This window comes from Lathyrus oleraceus, chromosome 1, assembly GCF_024323335.1.
Source record: "Lathyrus oleraceus cultivar Zhongwan6 chromosome 1, CAAS_Psat_ZW6_1.0, whole genome shotgun sequence".
Classification (NCBI taxonomy): domain Eukaryota; kingdom Viridiplantae; phylum Streptophyta; class Magnoliopsida; order Fabales; family Fabaceae; genus Lathyrus; species Lathyrus oleraceus.
Window position 1 is genome coordinate 173,888,558 of NC_066579.1, and position 18,425 is coordinate 173,906,982.

General features: G+C 40.8%; 1 long non-coding RNA gene across 1 annotated transcript; it reads left to right on the forward strand.

Annotated features, from left to right (window-relative positions):
* The first annotated feature begins 1,619 nt into the window (after nucleotides 1–1,619).
* LOC127115586 (uncharacterized) lies at nucleotides 1,620–2,779 on the forward strand. The gene is made up of 2 exons (XR_007800779.1): nucleotides 1,620–1,821; nucleotides 1,958–2,779. It is a non-coding gene; the product is annotated as an uncharacterized LOC127115586 (long non-coding RNA).
* The last annotated feature ends 15,646 nt before the right edge of the window (nucleotides 2,780–18,425 follow it).

Consider the following 18,425-nt stretch of genomic DNA (forward strand, 5'->3'; position numbering starts at 1 on the left):
TTTATTTTTATTACTCTTCTTAATGTTTTTTTTATCAATGTAATTGAAATGATTTATCATGATCGGAGCATACTCCACACATAAAAATAAATACTTCACATAAATCCCAAAGAAAGAATAATCACCTAAGTTACATCAAGAATAAAAAATGAATAAACAAAAGAAACATATTAGTTAAGTAGTAATTAAATATGAGGATTAAGGGAAATATGAGAAAGTCACAAAAAATGCTGAAAAACCAATAACAACATGCCCAGGTATCGAACCCAGGACCAAAGAGGCAATTAGCTATCTCCATCTCCACCAGGCCACGAATGGTCAGCTGTTATATTAATAGCAAACCAAATATATGGCACAGAATAAATGAAATAACAAAAACTAACTAAAAAAGGTGAAATGGGCCGTAGGAACTTGGGCTAAGACAAAACCAAGTGCCCAACAGTCCCTTAGACTGACTGGGTCCGGGTCGAAGGAAACCCACTTCGGTTTGGCCCGAGGTGAGGTGTCACCGGAGATACGAAAGCAAACTCTCTAGCCACGGGATATTTGATGATGAGCAGAGGAGAATAAATCTCCATTAATGGCTAGTTGGCAGTATTTATTGGGAAAACGGTGGGTTTTAATGGGAAAACCAAAAGCCAACGGATAATAGAAATATAACACGGATATCAAGTTCCAAAAAAGAAAAACTTTAAAGACACACATCAAAAGCAAACTTGAAAAAAAACAAATATTGGAATTTAAAACTCGGTTCCTCTTCTTCCAGAGAAGTCCGAACGAGGTCTTCATCAAGGTGAAGAGCTCTCCACCTTCTCTCAAAGTTATGGCTATGAATGGACACCACAAAATTAAACAGAAATCGAAAGCCAACACTAACCGATTGCGACAGGTTCGACGGAGATGTGAAGAGCGATTTTTGGATCCTTCGTGTTTCCTCTGCGGAAAGGTAGAGGTTCTGGCCTATCCCCTTCGTCTCTATCTTTGATTAAGGCTTTGATGTTCTCCCCCTCTCTTCGTCAAAGATTTTTAGGGTTTTCTCTCAATTTTTGTTATCTTGTAGAATTTTTTTCCTGAACAGTAACCGCTCTCTCCTCTCTTCCACGCTGATTCTCTTTGTTTCTATATATCTCCTCTGATTAGGGTTTCAGATTGGTGTATAGAGATTCAAAAAGAAACCTTTTCGAAGTGCTTTTTGGTGCTCAGCTTTTGATTGCTCTCTTTGATGCCCGGATTCGAAAACGGTAATGTGAACAGTGTACCTTTGTCTTTGTTTTTGTCTTAATGCCCAAATTGGGAATTTTTTCGAAATTTAACTCTTGTTGATTGCTTTTACTGCAGTGAATTCGGAGAACTTTGGTTTTCACATGATTATCTTGCAGTAACCTTGTTGTAGTTGGCAATAGGTCCAAATCTCTCTACTTTGGGCTTTACATAATCAGTTCCCATACACTGTATATCTGAGCTATTTTTGTGTGTATTATGCAGGTTTAATTTGGAAGTTTGGGGCAGTTTGGATTGTTAGCCGTGCTTGAATGGTTGTATTCTGTTTCTTATGATGGACGTGACAAATTCCCATTGGTGCTTTGGCTTATGTTACCGTAGAACTTGCAGCATTTGGTGGTACTGTTCCGTCTTACAATATCAATCCATTGTTGATTAGTTCCTCATGTCTTGTTGGCTTAAGTTTTTTTTGTTTTGAGCTCTGCGAGGCATATATTATTATGACTGTTGAGTTGGTATTGACGACATCGCTACCTTTGAGCTAACTCATTGCTTCTTATAGCCCTTGATTTGGGTTGATCCGAAAACTGCATAGGCTAGGTTTGTTGGCTTCAATGCAGGTTTTGCTTTATTCTTAAAAAAAGAAATCTGGTTGTAACTCACTCTTGCCTTAATGCGGGACGGTCTTCTAGCAGTGTGGTTCTGTTAACTGATATGTCTTGGTTGATTCCTGCAGGTTGTATGTTGGTTTGGCAATGTTTGCTGGTGTGCATGTAGGATTTGCAGCAAGTCCGTGATGACCAAAACTGAGATGTCGAGAGTCCTGATTTTGCCAGGTTGTTTTCTACAGCATATGATGGTCTCAATGAGGTTTTATACTTATTAACTATGTTCTGCCTGGGATCATACATTGCAAACGTGTTCGTAGAGCCTCCCAAATGTCTCTGCTGCTCAAGAAAAGTCACAACTAGTTGCACCAGCTGTTCTGGTTGTAGGGATCCCACAGGGGTTGGAGGATCAAAATCTCATTTCCTGATGTGATGACATGTTGTTACTGCCAAATGGTATACCAGAATTTCCGCTGGAATGTTGAGTCGAATTTATTCATATTGGGTGACGCTCCTCAGCAGTAGGTTCAACAACACCGCTAAATAGATGTGAAGACAAAGCTCTGTTTGAAGTTATGCGGATTGTTAGGAAGCCGGTTTGGCCCTGATATCCGTTGCTGGATTGACAAAGAAAACATTCCAGGATTGCTGTCATGGATACAAGTACATGGTCGATGAAGATTGCGTGTCATAGGGTTTTTACAAACTCCAGTCGGTCTGATGCGAATGGTCAAATAGAGTTCGGATAAAAGCTTGGAGTTTTCTTGAAATCTGTCATTTTAAGTTCAAAAGACAGCTGAGGATTTTGCTTCACTTCTTGTAATGAATTTACCTTAACAATTGTATGATATGGCTCGACTGAGTAACTGTATTAAAGGTTAATATGTAAACAGCCTGATATAACAGGATTCTAACTTTGAAATGTGAACTTTTCTTCTTTGAACTCTTAATCTGTTTCTAATTACTTTTGAGACAACTTTAACCATTGGCCTGCCACAAACGACATTCTATGTTCCTGCAGACCAAATATTTCCTATCATAACCAAACTCTAAGTTCAGACCTAAAATGGCCCTCAAAAATGCCTGCGTCGCACGGTCATGAAGGCCATTATGATTGACCAAAGAAATGCTACTAAGTGACCAAAGCTTGCATTGTAATAATCATGTAATCATGGAAAACTCAATGGCCAATAATGAAAAGTCAGCCATATGATTAGGATTAGTGTTGGGATTCAAATAAACAACCAAGCCAACCTTTTTTTATTTATTTATTTAAAATTAACATAAAATTTGAAATTATCTTGAAAAAAAGTTAATGATTATGAGCAAGTGAATGCTTAAATCCATCAGTGCAAATGAGAATAAACCATGAATGATGAAGGTTTTAAGGTTGTGAAGTTGTTCAAATAAATTTAGACATGATTGGGGGTTGTGAAGCTTGGATCCAGTGAGGTACTTAAGCTTTGAGTTTATGCATCATATCCGAAAGTTTTGAATTGCCCGGACAAAATTGGGGTATGACAGCTGCCCCTATTTAAGTATCTTCAACTAGAGAATATGAAGCAGGACACTCTTCATATGATCATAGTGGGAGATGATTAAATACTGAGAAGACCCGGATTTTGATCCTGAATCCCCATGATATGATGTGATATGATATGATATGCCATGATATGCATGGATGCATGATTCTTTTTTTTTTTTGTAATTTTTATCTGCTAGGGATATGATGGACCCTTGACATGGGATGCTACTAGACAGACCAATATGTGGGGAATACTGATGATCCACAGGGAGACAGACAAATGGGGTAAAAAACAACTTGCTGGGGAAACAGTCCTGCTGGAGAATCAGACACACACTGGGGAGTATTCAAAGTGAGATTTGATAAACGACACTTAGAATACAAGGGATTTCGGTAGTAAGTTCACACATGACTTACTAAACCCGAATAAGAAAAAAAGTGTCACAGCAGGTTCAGATATGACCTGGCAATACTGGAATAAAACACGACAAAACAGGTTCATATATGACCTGACAATGCTGGGGGAATATCAAGAAGTTCTGACAGCCGGTCCAGATGTGACCTAACGAACTCAGAAAAAAATCAAAAAGAGTGTATCAACAGGTTCATATATGACCTGGTAATGGATAAAAGTTCAATAACAGGTTCATATATGACCTGAATAGGATTGAACAAACAGAGAGAAACGAATCTTTCGAGCATGTTCAAGTATGACCTGACACCGGAATAAGGGTTCAACGACAGATTCATATATGACCTGAATAGTATTGAACAAAAGTTGGAAAAACTCTTCAGAGCAGGTTCAAGTATGACCTGACACCGGAATAAAGCTCAACAATAGGTTCAAACATGACCTGAATAGTATTGAACAAAAGTGAAAAATCTTCAGTACAGGTTCAAGTATGACCTGGTTCCGGAATAAGGGTTCAACGACAGGTTCATATATGACCTGAATGGTATTGAACAAAAGTTGGAAAAACTCTTCAGAGCAGGTTCAAGTATGACCTGACACCGGAATAAAGCTCAACAACAGGTTCAAACATGACCTGAATGGTATTGAACACACAGAGAAAAATCTTCAGAGCAGGTTCAAGTATGACCTGACACTGGAATAAGGGTTCAACAACAGGTTCATACATGACCTGAATGGTATCGAACAAACAGAGGAAAAAACTTCAGTACAGGTTCAAGTATGACCTGACACCGGAATAGCAACAAACGGACTCTGACCGTAAGCAATGGACTACAACCAGCTTTTAACGGATTTTGCCAATAACAATTGGACTTGAAAATGACCATGAAAACCGGATGTTGGTTTAAAGATACCAAAGACAAACTGGAATTAGAGGTCGAAGGATATAGGATCAACAACAAGACCTAGGTCAATGTACAATGAGCACGAAATACCTTTCGGCTATGCATGATTTGAATGCATGATTATATGAATGATCATGATTATGAAAATGCTGACGCTTGGCAGACTGGGTGTTTGTAGGGACAGAGATTCTGATTCCTCAACACCAATAACTCAGACCCGTACAATTAACAGGCGCATCCAGAGGAGAAACTATCATGATTGACAGTTATAAATAACCAAAGGTCCATCCTTCTAGAGGATTCATAAGTTGTATTCCATGGGGACTTTTGTTGGTGCTCCAGGGATATTTATGCAACCTTGAGGCTTTTGGGGAAACAAATGATTTTCCTTCGATTTTCACATGTATCAGAGTAAATTTGTTCTAAGTTTCAAATTCTTTTTCCAAGTTTCAAAATTTCATTATTAACAAATAAATGACATTTTGCATAACAAAGAAGAGCATAGATGAACACAAATTAACAATGATTGGGAAAACTTTTATTTTATTCAAGAATGGTAGCACACAAATGGCGTAGCTCCATAGAGTGTTACATTTTTTTGAAAATGGCAATAAGGAAAGGTTTACATTGAATTCAGTGACCACTAACATCCCTACTAGATATGACTTCCCAAAACCTTGCTTCTGAGGGGAGTAACTGGATTAATCTTCCACCTCAAATTCTTCGGTGTTAATCAGTAACAACTGATGCAGTTTATGCCTTTATGCCCCTAACTTTTGCCTGGATCGCCCTTTCGGGTTTTCAATCCACCGGGACGCTCTTTTTTGCCTAAGTCGCCTTTTCAGGTTTTCAACTTAGCGAGCTACCATTTTTATTCATCCCTAACTTTTGCCTGGACCGCCCTTTCGGGTTTTCAGTCCACCGGGATACCCTTTTTTGCCTAAATCGCCCTTTCAGGTTTTCGATTTAGCGGGTTTTTGTTAGGCATAGTATTTTTTAACTGCATCAGAGTTCACGGGGTGTGAGAGCTCTTCATCATCCATAGTTGTGAGAATCAAGGCACCTCCGGAGAAAGCTTTCTTCACAACATATGGGCCTTCATAATTGGGAGTCCACTTCCCACGTGAATCCTTGTGTATTGGCAAGATCTTCTTAAGCACGAGGTCTCCTTCTCTGAATTCTCGAACATGTACTTTCTTGTCAAAAGCCCTTTTAAGCCGTTTCTGGTATAATTGTCCATGGCACAAAGAAGTCAATCGCTTCTCATCTATGAGGTTCAACTGATCAAATCTATTTTGAATCCACTCAGCCTCTTCTAGCTTGGTTTCCATCAAGATTCTCATTGAAGGTATCTCTACTTCAATTGGTAGAACTGCTTCTATCCCATATACCAAAGAGAACGGGGTTGCCCCTGTTGAAGTGCGGACGGAAGTCCGGTATCCATGCAGTGCGAAAGGTAGCATCTCGTGCCAATCCTTATAGGTTTTTACCATTTTCTGCAGGATCTTCTTGATGTTTTTGTTAGCGGCTTCAACAGCGCCATTCATCTTTGGACGATATGGTGAAGAGTTACGGTGCTCAATCTTGAAGCTCTCGCATAATTCTTTCATGGTCTTATTGTTCAGATTCGTCCCATTATCTGTGATGATCCGGCTTGGAATTCCATAACGGTAAATGATCTCCTTCTTGAGAAACCGTGCAACCACTTGTTTTGTCACATTAGCGTAAGAGGCGGCTTCTACCCATTTGGTAAAGTAATCAATGGCAACCAGGATGAAGCGGTGACCATTGGAAGCTTTAGGCTCGATGGCGCCAATCATGTCGATGCCCCACATTGAGAAAGGCCAAGGTGACGTCAAAACATTTAGTAGGGTCGGAGGCACGTGTACCTTGTCGGCATATATTTGGCATTTATGACATTTTCTAGCATAATTGAAGCAGTCGGATTCCATGGTCAACCAGTAATAACCAGCTCTCAAAATCTTCTTGGCCATGGCATGTCCATTGGCATGAGTCCCAAAGGATCCTTCATGAATCTCCTTGATCAACATGTCCGCTTCACGTCCATCCACGCATCTGAGCAGAATCATGTCGTGATTTCTCTTGTACAACACACCATTGCTCAAGAAGAATTTGGTTGCTAACCTCCTCAATGTTTTCTTGTCAAGGGTTGTGGCATCTGTTGGATATTCTTGATTTTGCAAAAAGCATTTGATGTCGTGAAACCAGGGTTTACCATCGGCTTCCTCTTCAACTGACTGGCAGTAGGCAGGCTCAACTTTCCGCTCGATCTGAATGAGAGGTGCTTCATTATGGAATCTGACTTGGTACATTGAAGCCAACATAGCCAAAGCATCAGCAATTTGATTCTCAGTTCTCGGGATATGACGGAAAGTGATTTCGTCAAAGTATTTTATTAATTCCATGACATAGGCACGATACGGGATCAACTTGGTATCACGGGTTTCCCATTCGCCCTTGACTTGGTATATCACCAAGGCTGAGTCTCCACATACTTCAAGGATTTTGATTCGGAGATCAATGGCTGCTTCAATGCCTAGGATGCACGCCTCATATTCTGCTATATTGTTCGTGCAATCAAAACACAACCTTGCTGTAAAAGGAGTGTATCTACCATTTGGATTCAACAGGACAGCTCCTACGCCATGCCCCATGTAATTGGAGGAACCATCAAACGTGAGCTTCCACCGAGATCCGGGCTCAGGTCCTTCATCAGGTCCTGGGATTTCACAATCCCTTACTACCATAATGTCTTCATCAGGGAAGTCAAATTTCAACGACTGGTAATCTTTAACGGGCTGGTTTGCCAGGTAGTCAGACAACACACTTCCTTTAATGGCTTTCTGAGATACGTATTGGATGTCATACTCAGATAGTAACATCTGCCAACGGGCGAGTCTTCCAGTCAAAGCAGGCTTTTCAAAGATATACTTTATTGGATCCATTTTTGAGATAAACAAAGTAGTATGGCAAATCATGTATTGTCTTAGACGACGAGCGGCCCATGCTAAAGCGCAACAAGTTTTCTCTAAGAGTGAATATCGGGATTCACAATCGGTAAACCTCTTACTCAGATAATAGATAGCATGTTCCTTTCGACCGGTTTCGTCATGTTGTCCCAGCACACATCCCATTGACTTTTCAAGCACAATTAAGTACATAAAGAGTGGTCTCCCCTGAACAGGTGGAATTAGAATAGGGGGCTCTTGCAGGTATTGTCCGATTCTCTCAAAAGCCATTTGGCAGTCAGAATTCCATTCAACTGCTTGATCTTTTCGAAGCAATTTGAAGATAGGCTCACATGTGGCCGTCATATGTGAGATAAACCTTGAGATATAATTCAAGCGTCCCAGGAAGCCTCTAACCTCTCGCTCGGTGCGTGGAGCAGGCATCTCTTGTATAGCTCGGACTTTGTCAGGGTCCACCTCGATTCCTCGTTGACTAACAATGAAACCAAGCAACTTTCCGGATCGGACACCGAAGGTGCATTTAGCAGGATTCAGTCGTAGCCGAAATTTCCGAAGACGCTCAAACAGCTTCTGCAAGTGGTCTATATGATCCTCTTCACTTTGAGATTTTGCAATCATATAATCCACATAGACCTCAATTTCCTTATGCATCATGTCATGGAAAAGAGTGACCATTGCTCTTTGGTAAGTTGCCCCAGCATTTTTGAGACCGAATGGCAAAAATCACAATCTTCCTCACTCTCCTCTTCTGCTTGGTAGATGGGGAGTTCAAAATTATAGGAAGTAGCGGGGTCATCGAATTCAACTGGTTTATTGATTATTCTGCATGTTTTTTAATGATGGTTTTTTTTAGAAAAATGGAAATAAAATGCAAAAGAAGCAAAAAAATATTTTTGTAGTTTTTGAAAGGATTGCCATTTTAAGAAAAACAACAGATAAATGAACGACAAGAATTTGAACAAAATGCTCTTTATTTGTCATAATGATTTTTTTGAAATTCAAAAGGGGCCCTACAAATGATCCATTAGCCTTGGGCAGAGCTAAGGATTTTCAAAAAAAAACACAAAGGAAAACAACAATTACTTTGACACAGGAAAAACTTCTGGAATCTCAACCGCTTCCCAGTTTGTCAGGGCTGCTTCACATCAGTATATCAGATTTGATGTCTCTCCATCTTCAGTGTCATCTTCCACTGCACCAACTTGTTCTCCATGGATAAATCCTTTGCTCAGGAAAACTTCTTGTATGCTCCGCACACGGTCCTTTGCAGGGACCAGGGCTCCTCCATTAGTAGAAGGCTTGTATCCCAAACCAAAATGGTCATTTTTCTCATTGACGTTGATGACTTGCCCCCAACCTGCAGGACCTCCACTTTCAACTGCTGATTTTGCGCTCTTCAAAGAGGCGAATGACAAACTGGTTTTCTCAACAGGATCCTTAACCTCTTCAAGTGTGGCATTGGATATCTCAAGTGCTTGAAAAGAAGTTTCTAAGGCATCCTCATCGGCCTCAATGTAACGGAAAGAGGAGAGTTGACTGATGATAAAGTCCTCTTCACCTGAGACAATAACGAGCTTGTTATCGACAACGAACTTCATCTTTTGATGTAGAGTAGAAGTTACTGCCCCAGCGGCATGTATCCATGGGCGTCCCAAAAGGCAGCTATAAGCTGGATTTATGTCCATGACTTGGAAATTGATGGGGAATACATGTGGTCCAATCTGTATCGGTAACTCTACCTCCCCAACTACCGTCCTTCGCGAACCATCAAATGCTTTCACCACAAGCGCACTAGGCTTCAACTCTGAACCTTGATAAGATAATTTAGAAAGTGCCCTCTTTGGCAGAACATTGAGGGATGATCCAGTGTCAACTAAAACTCTGGCCAGAGCATCTTCTTGGCACTTTATGGACACATGCAAGGCGCGGTTGTGATTCTTCCCCTCTTTGGGCAGCTCTTCATTACTGAAGCTTAGAGTGTTGCAAGCTGTGATATTGGCGACCACTCCATCGAATTGGCCGACCGTGATATCTTGGGTAACATGAGCCTGAGCAAGCACTTTTAGCAGAGCCTCCCTATGAGCTTCGGAATTCAGAAGCAAAGACAAGATAGATATTTTTGATGGTGTTTAATGTAACTGATCAACTATCTTGTAGTCAGATTCCTTTATTATTCTTAGGAACTCACTTGCTTCATCTGTTTGCACAGCCGGCTGTGCCCCTCCACGTTCTGGGGTAGGATTTACATTTGCAGCTCCCCTTGCTGGCTCTTGAGGGTTTACATCAAAATTGGGAGTATAAATCCGACCACTGCGGGTCATCCTGCTTGTCCCTGCGATGTTAGTGATGTCGGTGCCAACATTCTCCAAATCTTTCTTACTTTCAGTGGCCTCGGGTTTTCCATCCACCACCCCATCTAACATTGTTATGTCGTACTTCCAGGGTACTGCCTTGGTACTTTCAAAAGGAAATGGGGTAGGCATGCAAACTACCACAGGTGATGGGTGAACAACGTCTCTCCTGTGATAAGTCACCTCAAACGGTTCTGGTATGTTAAAAACAGGTTCAATGACCGAAACTTCCTCATTTGTTGTTGGACCAGAAATTTGTAAAACACCTTGATCCATCAAATTCTGAATGTCATTTTGTACCACTTCACATCCTCTTGGATGAACAGCACATTCCTCACAGTTGTCGTGACATGTATTAATCAATCTAGCCCCCACCAATCCTGCATGAAGCGCTAGCAACGGAGTTTTAACATCTTCCACATTCTTGATTACACACACATCAGAAGCATCTTCGACGGCATTAACATCACCATGTGCTGGCAAAGGGTTGTTCTTGACATTGGGTCCGACGTCTCGAAACGACAGAATCTTCTTTTCAACCAGGTCTCGCACAATATGCTTTAAAGCATAACATCCTTCTAAATCATGTCCAGGGGCACCCCCATGGAAAGGACAATGGGCATCTGGATTGTACCATGGAGGTAAAGGATTTGGTGGAGGACCCAAAGATCTGGGAGTCACTAACCCTTTCTGTAGCAATGATGGGTACAATTCAGTGTATGTCATAGGGATTGAAGCAAACGGAAGTCTACTTCTCTGTACCCTATTTTGATTTTGAGGATTTTGTGGACGAGGAGCCTGTGCCCTCGGCTGTTGATAAGCAGGTGGCGCTGGTGCCTGCTGGTATATCGGCGCTTGTTGAGTAGGAACAGGTTGATAAACTGAAGCTTGTGGTTGATTAAAATTTGGTGTGACAGCTGCCACATACGGTTGTTGGACATATTGTACTGGATAAATTGGTTGTTGTTGAGAAAATTGGTGTTGTTTCTTCCATGACTGACTCCTTCTTTGACTGGTTGATACTGCATTTGTATCCCCCTCCTTCTTTCTTTGAAATCCTCCAGGAAACTTTTTGGCATTACTACCAGATGTTTCAGAGGTAGTCGTCATCTTTCCATTCTTCAATCCAAGTTCGACCTTTATGCCTACAGCGACCAGGTCAGAGAAACTTGCAGATACACTACTCACCATTCTTTCATAAAACACAGGTTTAACTGTATCCATGAACCAATCCGCTAATTCCTTCTCAGCCAGAGGTGGTTCGACTTGCGAGGCCACTTCCCTCCATCTTTGCGCGTATTCCTTAAAAGACTCCTTGTCTTTCTGGGACATGCTGAGCAGTTGTCTCCTATCTGGGGCCATATCCATGTTATACTTGTAATGTTGGATGAAGGCATCAGATAAGTCCTGGAAGCAACGAATCCTGCTTTGATCAAGGCTTAAGTACCACTTGGAGGGAGCACCCCTCAAGCTGTCCTGGAAGCAATGTATCATGAGCTTGTCGTCCTCTACATGCGCAGCCATTTTTTGATAGTACATAATAAGGTGACTCTTAGGACACGAGTGGCCCTCATACTTATCAAAATCTAGGGTCTTGAACTTCGCAGGAATCACAAGACCCGACACCAAGCACATCTCCTTAGCTGTAGCACCAAAAACTTGGTCGCCCTCCATAGCCCTCAATCTCTTCTCAAGCAGCTGGTAATTCTCCTTCATCCCTCTTAGGTCTTCCTGCCTTTCCTCATCTTCATCTGAAAAGTCTGGAGCATGTTGCTGATCTTCAAAGTAAGGTTGCACATGCGCCCGGACGAGAGGAGGTGCGAACGTGTGAACCACTGGATGGTTTTCATTGATGGTCGGTAGAGGAGCTGTCTGCTGAGCAGGTGGTGCAAAACCAGGTGCACCTTCAACTGTAGGCATGAAACCAGGAGGTAAACCATAGGTTGTCCAGGTTGTTGGTACCGCCCTCGCAGGTTGGGGTTCAATCGATGGACCGGCGATTTCAGAAACAACCGTTGTTTGGGTGTCTAGCTTTGCCCTGATGACCTGTAATATCTCCATGACCTGCCCCATGTTTCCACGCAGGTCTTCGAGCTCTGAGCTCCAATTCATGCTCCTGATCTGCCATTCTTTGACGAGCTCTGGCACGAGTATTATATTGGTGTTGAAAATTCAGCGTGAAACTGGAGGAAGAAAGGACAGAATAAGACTCTGTTTTTTTTTTGAAAATGTATGAATGCATGTATAGATGCATCTTGTTTGCAAAACTCTTAGTTATCTTTATTATTTATTCAAGCAACGTTAGAATATAAGAATAACATGTAATAATTGAGAACTAAAATGACAACTTCCATTAATTAAAATCAGATTCAAATACAAAGAGATTTAACTTCAAGTACACACGATTCGAATACAAAAAGACTTAAACATCAATAATTCAAATTCAAGTACAAGTGAACTTAAGTTCTGTCTCAGCTCTTATGATCGTAGCCAGATCTGTGGTGAGCTCATTCATCATCTTCTTGATAAACTTGACGAAGTTGAAAACTTGAGGAGGCGTGTTTTCTGGACACATACACCAATCCGCTTCCTGGAGTTTTTCTGGGAGTTCCAACATGTTGAGGTTAACAAACCTAGCCAAATTGCGGAACTTGCCATTCCATTCAACATAGAGCTCTTGGAGTTTCTGGATGACGTTTTGATCTTCATCTAAGGTTGCTCTAGCTTCTCTGTACAACCTCTTCCAGTACACACAATCGTTCTTCAGGAGTAAGTAGGCCGCGTCACCTTCTTGGCTCTCCAAAACTGCGAACCTCCTAGTAGCTTCTTCTAACTGGTACCTGAGATGGTGACAGTTTCTTTCAGCTTCTTCCTTTTGGAGGATCTCGCGAGACAACTTTTCCTCGCATTTCTTCAGAGCTTCCCTCAAGTCGCGGATTTGTGCCTCAAAGTCAAGCTTAATTTCTTTTTTATCCATAAGAGATTTATCCAACAATCTCCCTAACTCACAAATCCTATACTCAGCTTTCTTGAGCTCTTCCTTCCTGGTTCGGATCACTGATGTGGAACCCAATAGGATATGATCAAGATCATCTTTCTGGTCTTCCAAAAGCCTAGCTCTCTTGTTGTTATCCTCAAGTTCTTGGGCTTTTCCCTTACGTTCCTCTTTCAAATTCTGATTTTCCAAGATAACTCGGTTCATCTGAATTCGTAAATCGACATTCTCCACTTCGAGCTCCTTAACCTTAGTAACGAGTTTCTCCATGTCCTCAGGGAGTATGGGCTCGGGTTCAGGAGTTTTAGGAAAAGCTGGAGCCTTTAAGATATATGGAAACTGGATTTTCTCAACTCTTTCTTTCACCCATTGCGTGTAAGGTTCTTTGGCAAGAATGTTTCTCTTTCCAAACTCTTTACCCATTCTTACAACCTTCAACCAAGCCTTTCGTACTGCTCTTACATCAGGATTGCTTGCTTGGATGTCAGAGAGCACAAATGGCTGTAAGTCTTTTGCGTCGGGAGGACCATCCATGGGGTAACCGTGTTGTAATCGAGATAACATAGGGTTATAGTTGATGCAACCCTTGGTACCCAACAACGGTACATTAGGAAATTCCCCACAGCTGACTATAATGTCTGGGGTTTCCCACTCTCGGATATACCATCTGATGGAACTTACGGTGAGAGAAGCTAATTTCTGGGGAGACTTAAGTTCTTTTGCCACAAAAGGACCTTCTTCGGGCATGTGTTGCATGAACCAAGTGTAAAGCAACGGAGCACAACACAACAACACTCCACCCCTCTTTTCATGTCGAGCGTGAAGGGTATAGTAAATGTCAGCTAAGAGAAATGGTACTGGATTGCCAGAGAGAAAGACTTCTATGGCCACTTGATCCACAGATTTTTCAACATTTGGGAAGAGCACAATCCCATGAATCAATAAAGCCAACACAGCATAGAATGCATTCCAATTTCCACTTTTCTTGAACTTTAGAGCTAAATCCTCCAAAAACATCGCGGCAAAACCTTTGCAACCCCCTTTTTCAGCCCAATTGTCTCGAACAGTCGGGACATTGATACTTAGGGCCGAAGCTATCTTCTTTGGGCCCATATCTTCTTCGAGCTTTGGAAACGGATTAAAATCTTTCAACTTGAGTCCCACGATCCTCTCAACTTCTTCCAAAGTAGGAGCTAGCTGGAAATCAGCGAATGTGAAACAGCGTAGAGGTGGATCATAATATTGTGCCAGAGAGCCGATAATTCCATAGTCAACTTTCTTATTTAGAAGGCTCAAAATTTTCCCATAGCTTTTTCCAAACTCATCACGTCTGCTGAGAGACAAATCAGAGATCAAACCCTTCAGACTATCCAACTTAGGTTCCTTGTACTTAAGCGTGAAAGTGTGTCGTATTGAAGTTGTCATTTTCAAGTTCTCAATTCCTGAAACAAATAAGAGACAACTAAGAGCTTGCTTTTTTATGATGTTGATGCAATGTATGAATGTAATGCATTTTTTTTGTATAGGTTTAATAGGCTTATGGTATGGATAAGTCTGATTGCTTTGTATAGAACATGGTTCTCACCAGGTATGGTCTAAGGTTTTTTTTTTGAAAAAGTTCCTAGAGTCATGGATCCATTAGACTGTTTGCTACCTGCGGCAACTTACTTGCCGGGCATCAACTCCATCTAAAGAATCTACTCTAAGTGAGGTTCTCGCATCGATCTAACGAGAAATACATCTCGCAGACCCACACTACGCAACCATCTTTCCTAGTGGGGTAAAGAACTAAGGTTCTACAAATGGTTCTCAGAGTCACGGATCCTAAAGAAAACATCGAAGCTTACGGCAACTTACTTGCCGAGCGACAACATCCTCTCAAGAATCTACTCTAAGTGAGGTTCTCGTACCGACCCAACGAGAAATACATCTCGCGGACCCGCACTACTCAACCTCGTCCTATCTTATGTTTTTACTCAAGACTCGGGTAAAAAGTCTTTCCCACAAGGTTTGCAATCAGAATATCCAAGTACCAAACCACAATCGAACCAATACAACAGATTTATATCAATATGACAATAGAGATAGTAAAAACAATAAAGAAAAGCCACATAGGTAAACAAACAAAGGCACACAAACGACCTAACTAGGCTTGACTCGCTTAGGGATTTTGGATGATATTTCCCCAGCAGAGTCGCCATCTGTCGCACCTCGAAAAAATGGGGATACGACTTCAAAGCGAAGCGCGATCGCACGCTCGCAATGATGGACTGAACAGAGTCGCCACCGAACTTTATTTATTCCCAAAAATGGGAAAGGGAAAATATCGATAAAACCCCTAAAAGAAAGGATAAGATATGGTCATCGCAACCAATATCAGGGTTCGGGAGTCGATTACGCAAGGGGAAGGTATTAGCACCCATCACGTCCGTTGTACTCAACGGGAACCATTAGGTCAGTTGTGTGCGTTAATGTTAGTTTGAAATGTTAGGCTTTTCAATTATTAGGTGGGAAAGAAAGAATTGAAGAGAGAAGAAATGTTTTTGGATTTTTTAACGAAGGACTAAACCTAAGTTTTTTTATTAGTGGGCCTGACAAGATTTAAAAATCCTGCTCCTACGTATCTCAAAAGAGAAATCAAGGCTTACGTAGTTCTGGGTAGAAAAATGTTTGTTTGTTGGTCGATTTTAGCGAAAGCTATACTGTATTAATCGACAGAAACATTGTTTTACCCAAAACAGATGAGGAGTGGACGCATACCACACATCGAACGGACTTATAAATCTACATTCGGAAAAGCGTCATTTATCTCTACTCAACAATCGTGGCCGAAACATTGTTTTGTATCACTTAAGACAATATATCTTTCATTTATGAAAAAGATTTTTGGTTAATCGCACGGCGGCGAGAAAGAGTTTGATTGGTTGGATGTATTTTGAGTGATGGCGAGAACTTGGATGAGCGAGATATACATCTCGAATCCTAGCCTCAGGAGTGCATGGTATACATCATGTTCCATTTCCATCTTTATTGAAAAAGTATTAAGGTATAAATTAGGTATTTTGAAGTTTGAAAGACGAGTACTTGTGACCTACAAGCTCTTACAGCTTGGGTCTAATACTCGGGACTACGTCTGGACATTCCACCCAGGCAGTCTGTTTCTTTCCAATATCGCTAAGAAAATGATTCGAATATTTATGAATGTTTTGGAGGGAAGACGAATATTTATGGCTTGCAAGCTCTTACAGCTTGAGCCTAATATTCGGGATTACGGATGGATATTCCCTCCAGGTAATCTTTTTCTTCCAACTTTATTAAGAAAATGATTTTGAATATTGGAGTGTTAAAGAGAAGACGAATATTTATGGCTTGCAAGCTCTTACAGCTTGAGCCTAATATTCGGGATTACGGCTGGATATTCCCTCCAGGTAATCTTTTTCTTCCAACTTTATTAAGAAGATGATTTGAGGTATTTACGGATATTAAAGAGAAGACGAATATTAACGACTTGCAAGCTCTTACAGCTTGAGCCTAATATTCGGGATTACGACTGGACATTCCATCCAGGTAACCTTTTTCTTCACGTTTTAATTGGAAAATGTCTTGAATAATAAATTAAAATAATCAAAGTATAGGGGTTTGAAATTATTGAAAGTTTAGTTGATGTTGCTTAAGAGCTCATTGTAAGAAGGCCCAAGAGTAAGCCATGTGAGGTTGATGGCGATGCTTAAAAGCAATCGACTTACAAGGGTATGAAAATGGGCTCGATATTAAATCGAGAAAAATATGATATTTATTTTTATTACTCTTCTTAATGTTTTTTTTTATCAATGTAATTGAAATGATTTATCATGATCGGAGCATACTCCACACATAAAAATAAATACTTCACATAAATCCCAAAGAAAGAATAATCACCTAAGTTACATCAAGAATAAAAAATGAATAAACAAAAGAAACATATTAGTTAAGTAGTAATTAAATATGAGGATTAAGGGAAATATGAGAAAGTCACAAAAAATGCTGAAAAACCAATAACAACATGCCCAGGTATCGAACCCAGGACCAAAGAGGCAATTAGCTATCTCCATCTCCACCAGGCCACGAATGGTCAGCTGTTATATTAATAGCAAACCAAATATATGGCACAGAATAAATGAAATAACAAAAACTAACTAAAAAAGGTGAAATGGGCCGTAGGAACTTGGGCTAAGACAAAACCAAGTGCCCAACAGTCCCTTAGACTGACTGGGTCCGGGTCGAAGGAAACCCACTCCGGTTTGGCCCGAGGTGAGGTGTCACCGGAGATACGAAAGCAAACTCTCTAGCCACGGGATATTTGATGATGAGCAGAGGAGAATAAATCTCCATTAATGGCTAGTTGGCAGTATTTATTGGGAAAACGGTGGGTTTTAATGGGAAAACCAAAAGCCAACGGATAATAGAAATATAACACGGATATCAAGTTCCAAAAAAGAAAAACTTTAAAGACACACATCAAAAGCAAACTTGAAAAAAAACAAATATTGGAATTTAAAACTCGGTTCCTCTTCTTCCAGAGAAGTCCGAACGAGGTCTTCATCAAGGTGAAGAGCTCTCCACCTTCTCTCAAAGTTATGGCTATGAATGGACACCACAAAATTAAACAGAAATCGAAAGCCAACACTAACCGATTGCGACAGGTTCGACGGAGATGTGAAGAGCGATTTTTGGATCCTTCGTGTTTCCTCTGCGGAAAGGTAGAGGTTCTGGCCTATCCCCTTCGTCTCTATCTTTGATTAAGGCTTTGATGTTCTCCCCCTCTCTTCGTCAAAGATTTTTAGGGTTTTCTCTCAATTTTTGTTATCTTGTAGAATTTTTTTCCTGAACAGTAACCGCTCTCTCCTCTCTTCCACGCTGATTCTCTTTGTTTCTATATATCTCCTCTGATTAGGGTTTCAGATTGGTGTATAGAGATTCAAAAAGAAACCTTTTCGAAGTGCTTTTTGGTGCTCAGCTTTTGATTGCTCTCTTTGATGCCCGGATTCGAAAACGGTAATGTGAACAGTGTACCTTTGTCTTTGTTTTTGTCTTAATGCCCAAATTGGGAATTTTTTCGAAATTTAACTCTTGTTGATTGCTTTTACTGCAGTGAATTCGGAGAACTTTGGTTTTCACATGATTATCTTGCAGTAACCTTGTTGTAGTTGGCAATAGGTCCAAATCTCTCTACTTTGGGCTTTACATAATCAGTTCCCATACACTGTATATCTGAGCTATTTTTGTGTGTATTATGCAGGTTTAATTTGGAAGTTTGGGGCAGTTTGGATTGTTAGCCGTGCTTGAATGGTTGTATTCTGTTTCTTATGATGGACGTGACAAATTCCCATTGGTGCTTTGGCTTATGTTACCGTAGAACTTGCAGCATTTGGTGGTACT